The following is a 7,367-nucleotide window of genomic DNA, read 5'->3' as shown; positions in this document are numbered from 1 at the left end:
ACATGCAGGCCCTTCTGACGTAATCTCCAGAAGTACAGTGTGGTTGAAAAACTGTAAAGAAATTAAGTTTCTGGAAATGCTTAGTTAGCAAGTTGGAAGAGAACAGAGGCTGCCTGGGAAGTTGAAGCAATTTGGCTTATTTAGCATTCCAGAAATTCACAAAATACTTCGTATTCCACTTTTCTAACTTGTTATTTTGAAAAATTTCAGTTTTCCAGAAAAGTTGAAAAAATTGCAGAATTAAAACATATATACCCATCACTTAGACTTACCAATTGTTAACCTTCTGCTACGTTTGCTTTATCTGTATATAAAATACATGTGTTTCTGAGCTATTTGAAAGAACATTGTAGCCACCACAACTTTTAAAATAATTCATCACACAACTCCGAAGAACAAAGACGTTCTCAAACATAGCCATTATCACAGTGAAACATTTAACAGACTAAATAATACTCTCTTTAATATATTTTCCATCAAGTTCTCCAATTATCTCCCAAATCTCTTTCATAGCGTCTTTCCTTCAACTTGGTGTAGGATCAATGGTCATGCAATGGATTTGGTTGTGGTCTCTTATGTTTGAACTTATTCCTAGCTGTTCTGTGTTTTTCTTGATGTTGATTTTTTGAAGAGTCTGGTGGAGCTGTTTTGCAAAATGTCTCTCACACTGGATTTGTCGGATTTCTTCCCCTGTGACTAGCTTCATTTTAAACCTTTTTGGCAGATATACATGGGTGACGTAAAACCTCATTTTTGACATTCAGCACGCTAGCAAGTAAGGCTTCTGAGGGCCATGGAGATATTTTTAGCAGAAAGACTAGTAGTTGCCTTCTCTGGAGTGTGGCCCTTCCTGACATAGGGCTGGCTGACATCCCTGGCCTGTGCATTCTTTTTTGTTTTAGAAAATATCTTTTTTTAAATTAAAAACAATTTTATTTTTATTTTTGGCTGCATTGGGTCTTCGTTGCTGCGCAGCTTTCTCTAGTTGCAGTGAGCATGGTCTGCTCTTCATTGTGGTGCATGGGCTTCCCATTACGGTGACTTCTCTTGTTGTGGAGCACCAGCTCTAGGTGCGTGGGCTTCAGTAGTTGTGGCTCGCGGGCTCTAGAGCGCAGGCTCATTCGTTGTGGCGCACGGGCTTTGTTGTTCCGCAGCATGTGGGATCCTCCCAGCCCAGGGCTCGAACCCATGTCCCCTGCATTGACAGGCGGATTCTTAACCACTGCGCCACCAGGGAAGCCCTGGCCTGTGCATTCTTGATAGCTCCCAGTGATCATCACTAGAGGCCAACTTTAAAACAGGGGTCCTCCGGTGTTGGAGGGGGTAGGACAACATATTTGGCTTTGTCTGGAGACATTTTTGGTTTTCATGTTGGAGGAGGGAGTGTGCTACTGGCACCTAGAGGGTAAAGGCCAGGTATGCTGCCAAACATCTCCCTTAAAAACGAGTTATCTGACCCCAAATGTCAACAGTAGCGAGGTGGAGAAATCCAGGGGATGCCACTGAAATATTCCAACTAGCTGACTCCTTGGCACCTGCCTCCTTCCATTTCTCCTTGTTCCTGAAATGCTCCACTACTGTCTGCATCATAAACATTAAACAGAAAGGAAAGTAACAATTTCTCAACACTTCCTAACTGGTAAGTACGGCGACACACTTTTGTATGTCTGTAACTAAATTGGCCCTCTACTTGGCCTGTGAACTTGTAGCTCTTGCCAAGTGTGTCATCTGAGATGAGCACTTTAATTGTTCCAACAGGCACGTATCAATCTTACTTGGAAGAAAAAGGTGCCAGTAAAATCCCAAAGAGCATTGCTAACTGACAATTGTCCTGCAGGTTAGAGTATACACAATGCTTTCCAATAATACATCTGTCATTTGACCTGACAACATTCGGGGAGGCGGTTTATTACGAAGTGACTACGCTTTTGCACTCGAGGAACCACGTCCGCCCAGCGACTCGCTGGAGGACACCGGGCCGGTGGGCGGAGAGGGCTGGGCGGGAGTCGGGAGATGAGGATGTGGGGAGAGGCGAGTCCCAGGCCAGGGCTTGGGGGCAGAACTCCAGGCTGGGGTAGGGGTTCAGACCCGGGGTTCAGCCTCCAGGTACGGCACTCCGCAGGAGTCAAAACTGTTCTGGACGCTTCCTTCCTCTCCCCGTCCTCCTGCAAACAAATAACCTGACACTCAAAGGGCATCTTGGCTTAAACATAACTCAAACAAGTTCACAAGTAACCGTGGGAATGCCTGGCTCCTGACTTCCGCGGAGAGCCGAGCGAGTTCTCCAGTTTGTGGTGGGGGCGGCGCACGGGGAGGGAGTGCAGGGTCAAGAGCTGCAGAGCTCACCCTCCCCTGCCAGGTAGGGCAGGTGAGTGGGCGAGGCCCGGGTCCGTGCCGCGGTGGCGCAGTGCGGCGGAGGGGTCCGCGCGGGAAGCCGGATGGCACTGGACGCTGTCTCTGCGGCCACGGCTCAGCCAGTGGAGGGCCTTGTCACTGTATCCGGTTTTATCCAAAGGGGCGGCGTGCGCGACGCAGGTCGAGTTGCTGCTTAAATTCAAGGACAAGGAGGGACAGTCATTCGGTGAAAGCCCTCCCACCTCGCGAAAACGAAACTTCCAAGGATGCCAGACTTCCGTTGCGACCGCGCCGCCCCTCTCCCGGGCCTCCGGGCCCTGAACGCCGCCTCTTCCAGCGCGCAGCTGGGGCGCAGCCAAGCCCCGCCCCCAGGTGAGAGCCGCGCCCGGCTCCTCCCCGCCGCCAGGCCCCACCCGGCGCCAGGCCCCGCTCCGCTCTGTTCGGCGGCCAGGTGAGTTGTGCCAGACCAAGGCCTGCTCTGCCACCAGGCCCCGCCCCACCTCCAGGCCCTCCCCCACTCAGTCCCGCCCCACCACCAGGTGAGCAGTCTCAAGCCAAGTCCGCCGGGCCCCGCCTTCCGCCCTCTAGGCCCCGCCCACCGACTGCAGCGCCTGCGTAGTACGGCCCGTCGGGCCGGGGCCGGGCCGCTCGGCCGGTGCAGTCGGCGGGCGCAGTGCGCGTGCGCTGTGCGGCCGGGGGCGGGCGGCGGCGGCCGCGGAGCGGGGGCGGGGCGGCGCCGTCTGGCTCGGTTGGGCCGGGGCGGGAGCGCGACGCGGGACGGCAGGGCCCGCGGGCTGCCGACGGCGGCCTAGGTGGCCGGCAGGTGAGGTCCGTGCGCCGTGGGGAAGCGGGCGCCGCAACGGGGTCGCGGGCGGGGCGCGCTGAGGGACGGTGGCGCCCGGGGAGCAGTGGGCCGAGGCGCATTGTCCGGGCGGCGGGTGGCGCCTGCACAGCGCCCCCTGCCGGCCGGGCCGCGGGCGGGGGCCTCGGGCTCTGACCGCGCGCCTTTGTTCGCCGCCCCCGCCAACATGGCCGCCGCCCCCGGCCAGGCCGGTCGGCCCGCGCGCTTTGTTCCGGAGGCCTCGGCACACAGTGGGCGGGGGGCGCGGGGCGGCGGGGGCGCTGCGGCGGGCCCTGGCGGGGGGCGGGGCGGGGTGAGTGTTGCATAACCCGGGCTGGGCGGGGAGGAAGGAATGGGACCCTCGGGTCTTGAGGGGGAGGGGTTCGAGTCCCCTGGGGCGGGGGTGGGGACTGTATCCCTGGTTGGGTGGGAGGGGATGTAAAGGGGGGAGGGGAACGGGCCCTCGGGGCGTGGGGAGGGGCTGGGGTGGAGGGTGGGAAGGAGGTGGGGGAGGGAATGGGGACTGCCCCCGGGAGCGTGAGAGAGAGAGGGGCTCTGCACCGAGACCTCAGAAAGGGGAGGGGGTACTCCGGGTTCTGGACCCCCCTGAGGCCTGGCGCTGGTCTCCCACCCAGGGCTGTGTACCTACGACGGCGTAGCCTCCCCGGCGGCTGCCCTGGGTCCTGCAGCAGTAGGCTTCGTGGAGAAGGTGGTTTTTCGGGGCTCCCCGTAACACCCCCCTCCTAATTTCCACCGCCCCCTTGGCTGCCTGTCCGCGCGCCCTGGTCAGCTCTGCGCGGGACTGGCGGACGGCGGGGTTTCTGCACACCCACACTCACACAGTTTTCTTTTTCATCACGAGTGACCTTGAACGCATTCCGCAAGCATTTGCTGAGATTAATTGCACGGCTCGGAAACTGCGCAGTGCCTTCGGTTGGGCTCTGTTCATCTTTCCAACTGCGGATGCGTCCTCGACTCTACCGGGTTAGATTTTAGTGATGGCTTCAGCAATAAATGCCACGAAGTAGGCACCCCAAATCTGTTTACGCATTTGCTTTACGGTTATTTGCTATTTATGATTTGTGGATTGAGATTCCTGGTTTTGGAGAGGGTTTTCCATGCATGTTGAAGTAGCAAATATGGATTTTGCTGTACGTTAAAAAGCAACACCAAATACATTTAAGTGTTAACGGATTACACTGTATAACGTGACTTGTGCCAGAGACGACATACCTACCAAAATGCGAATTCCTATATAACTTCTGTTGGAATTTTCTGGAAGGAACTCCGCGGTCTGAAAGCATTGATGGAGAGTACAGTAATTGCTTTCTACACAGCTTTTGTTAGGAAGTGAAAACTAAACCTACACTTGAGGATGTATACCAGGACAGATTGAGTTTGTGAACATTCTTAAAGGTTGTGAACTTTCAGAGGCTGTGAAATTTCGGATGGGGGTAGAGTGAAATGAGGAGGCTTCTCCCCCATCCCCCCAACCTTGGTTAATGGGCAAATACCAAAAAGTTGTAGCTACTGGATTACAGAACCTTTATTATCAGACTTGATAATTAAATGTAAGAGTTGCTAAATATGTTTGTCAAAATTATGGGTAGTAGATGTGTGTTTCTTGTGAGAAATAAAATAGAATTTCTTTATTTTGACTCTTGAGTAGCAAAATGGTTACTTTATTTTTTTTAGTATTTATTTATTTGTTTATTTTGACTGTGCCGGGTCTTAGTTGCCACACACAGGATCTTTACTTGTGGCATGCGAACTCTTAGTTGCGGCATGCGTGCAGGATCTAGTTCCCCACCCAGGGATCGAACCCGAGCCCCTGCATTGGGAATGCGGAGTCTTACCCACTGGACCACCAGAAGTCCCACAAAATGCAAAATGGTTATTTTCAAATGCCGTGAAATGGGTAAGGAAAAGAGGCCCTCAGTCATCTCTATGATTAACTTAGCATTCTTTTTGTTTTTTGTGATACGCGGGCCTCTCACTGCTGTGGCCTCTCTCGTTGTGGAGCACAGGCTCCAGCTGCGCAGGCTCAGCGGCCATGGCTCATGGGACCAGCCGCTCCGTGGCACGTGGGATCCTCCTGGCCCGGGACACGAACCCGTGTCCCCTGCATCGGCAGGCGGACTCTCAACCACTGTGCCACCAGGGAAACCCCTAGCATTCTTTTTTTTAAGGTTTTCTATTGGCCCCAGAATTTTGATAGTACTGTTTCTGACAGTACCTTTATTTACCAATTCAGACCACAGTAACAGTATTTACTTAGTTTTGGAATATATATCTGAAGCAGTGTTTAAGGTGGTATTCTTGGTAATACTAGTGCTAAGAAATGCTACAGGAAAAACAAAACGGTTCTTGGTTACCTTAGTTTGGGAAACGTTGCTTTGTCCTTTTCCTTCTCCCCAAGGGTCACAATTCACATTATCAGGTTAAGGGCTCTGAGAAATAGTACCAGCACTGTTTTCCGTATTTGGCCCCAGATCCCTTCTTGTTTTGTTTTTCGTGTAATATCTAGTAACACTCTTGAAATCCAGGTAATGGTGAAACGTTGGTCATTGGTGTCCTTACCGGTAATGGTACCACTCCTGTAAATTGTGGACTGGGAGGTTGATGTGATTTGTGTGTGCCTGTGTATTCTATGGGAAAGAGTACCTCAGATTTGGCTCTTATCACACTGATAGTGTATAATTATGAGTTATTAATTTGAGGTCTTAACTAGAAGAAATTTAATTATGTAGTGTTCTCACTTCCCAATGACTTACCTGATTGCGTACAGTTAAACTCCACTGGCTGCACTCCTTAATTGTTAGCATTTTTTCTGCCGGTATGTTGGAAACACATAAAAAGGGTACTGTTGTTCCTGAAGAATTATTGTGGATTATTTTAGAGATTAAAAATAATGCTGTTGGGTATTTCTTTTGAATTAGCTATTAGCAGGATTCTAATTTGCTGAGAAAGAACAGTTAACATATATCATGTAAATACTTTCTTATATGTATTAGATGCTTAATTGTGTTTTCTTTCTCTTTTCCTTGAATGAAAAGAAATTGGAAGCAGGGAATCAATTGTGCAAAGGATAAGAGCTCTGGAGTTGGACATGGAGATGGCCTTCAGCTCAGAAGAGTCTGGGTTGAAATCCAGCCACACTCCTTACTGGTTCAAAGCTACATACATGATTCATCACATAGCCTTTTTAAGCTTTCTTAAAAAGCTTAAACCTGTGATGAAACCTAGATTTCATCCTATAGGATGAAACCTATCATATAAAGCTATTATGAGAATTAAATGCAATGGATTTGTAGAGTTCCCAATACAGTTCCTGAAGTTCAGCAGCTGGTGCCAGTCATTGTTGATTTCCTTCTCCATCCTGCTTTTGAACTTTGCTATAGTTATTAGCATTTTTTTTTCAACATCAGGTTGCTTAGTTGTGCTCGTCTTCAATTAAATTTTTTTATATATTTATTTATTGGCTGCGTTGGGTCTTCGTTGCTGCACGCGGGCTTTCTCTGGTTGCGGCGAGGAGGGGCTACTCTTCGTTGCGGTGCACGGGCTTCTCATTGCAGTGGCTTCTTTTGTTGCGGAGCACGGGCTCTAGGTGCGCAGGCTTCAGTAGTTGTGGCTCACAGGCTCTAGAGCGCAGGTTCAGTAGATGTGGCACATGGGCGTACTTGCTCCGCGGCACATGGGATCTTCCCAGACCAGGGCTCAAACCCGTGTCCCCTGCATTGGCAGGCGGATTCTTAACCAGTGCGCCACCAGGGAAGTCCCAATTAAATTTTTAATTAAATCTCTACTGGGTGCTTATTATATGGCCTTAAAATTGCCATAAGTCGTGTATGGACATAATACATAAAGATGTGTCCTCAGAGACCTTACGGCTTGGTAGGGAAGATACCCATACATAAGATGAGGAAATTCTATGCTTTTGATATCTGGGAAGAGAAGGTGATGTTCCAGCAGGGTTAAGAATATAGATTAGGAGAGGAAAAAAGTCTAGATGAAGGGACAGCAGGAGCAGAGTCCTGAAGAGAGTGTTCGAGACCATTCTGGATTTGAATTACAACCAAAAGTTTGCCCTGTATTATCGGTTACTCCTGTGTGACTGATTCCTAGGGTCCCTGGACATCATAAGTTCTCTGTGGGTATTGATCATACCACT

The 7,367-nt window shown here is 50.7% G+C and overlaps 1 protein-coding gene across 1 annotated transcript in view; it reads left to right on the top strand.

Moving 5' to 3' along the window:
- The first annotated feature begins 3,029 nt into the window (after positions 1–3,029).
- Positions 3,030–7,367, top strand: part of SPIN1 (spindlin 1) — a 65,159-nt gene continuing 60,821 nt past the window's right edge. The window contains exon 1 of the mRNA XM_019936249.3: positions 3,030–3,178. The gene's annotated coding sequence lies outside the window, so the exon portion shown is untranslated. The remainder of the gene's footprint in view (positions 3,179–7,367) is intronic.

The sequence above is a fragment of the Tursiops truncatus genome, chromosome 6, assembly GCF_011762595.2.
Source record: "Tursiops truncatus isolate mTurTru1 chromosome 6, mTurTru1.mat.Y, whole genome shotgun sequence".
In the NCBI taxonomy this organism is placed as follows: domain Eukaryota; kingdom Metazoa; phylum Chordata; class Mammalia; order Artiodactyla; family Delphinidae; genus Tursiops; species Tursiops truncatus.
Note: the sequence above shows the minus strand (reverse complement) of the source record. Positions and strands in the feature narration are given on the sequence as shown.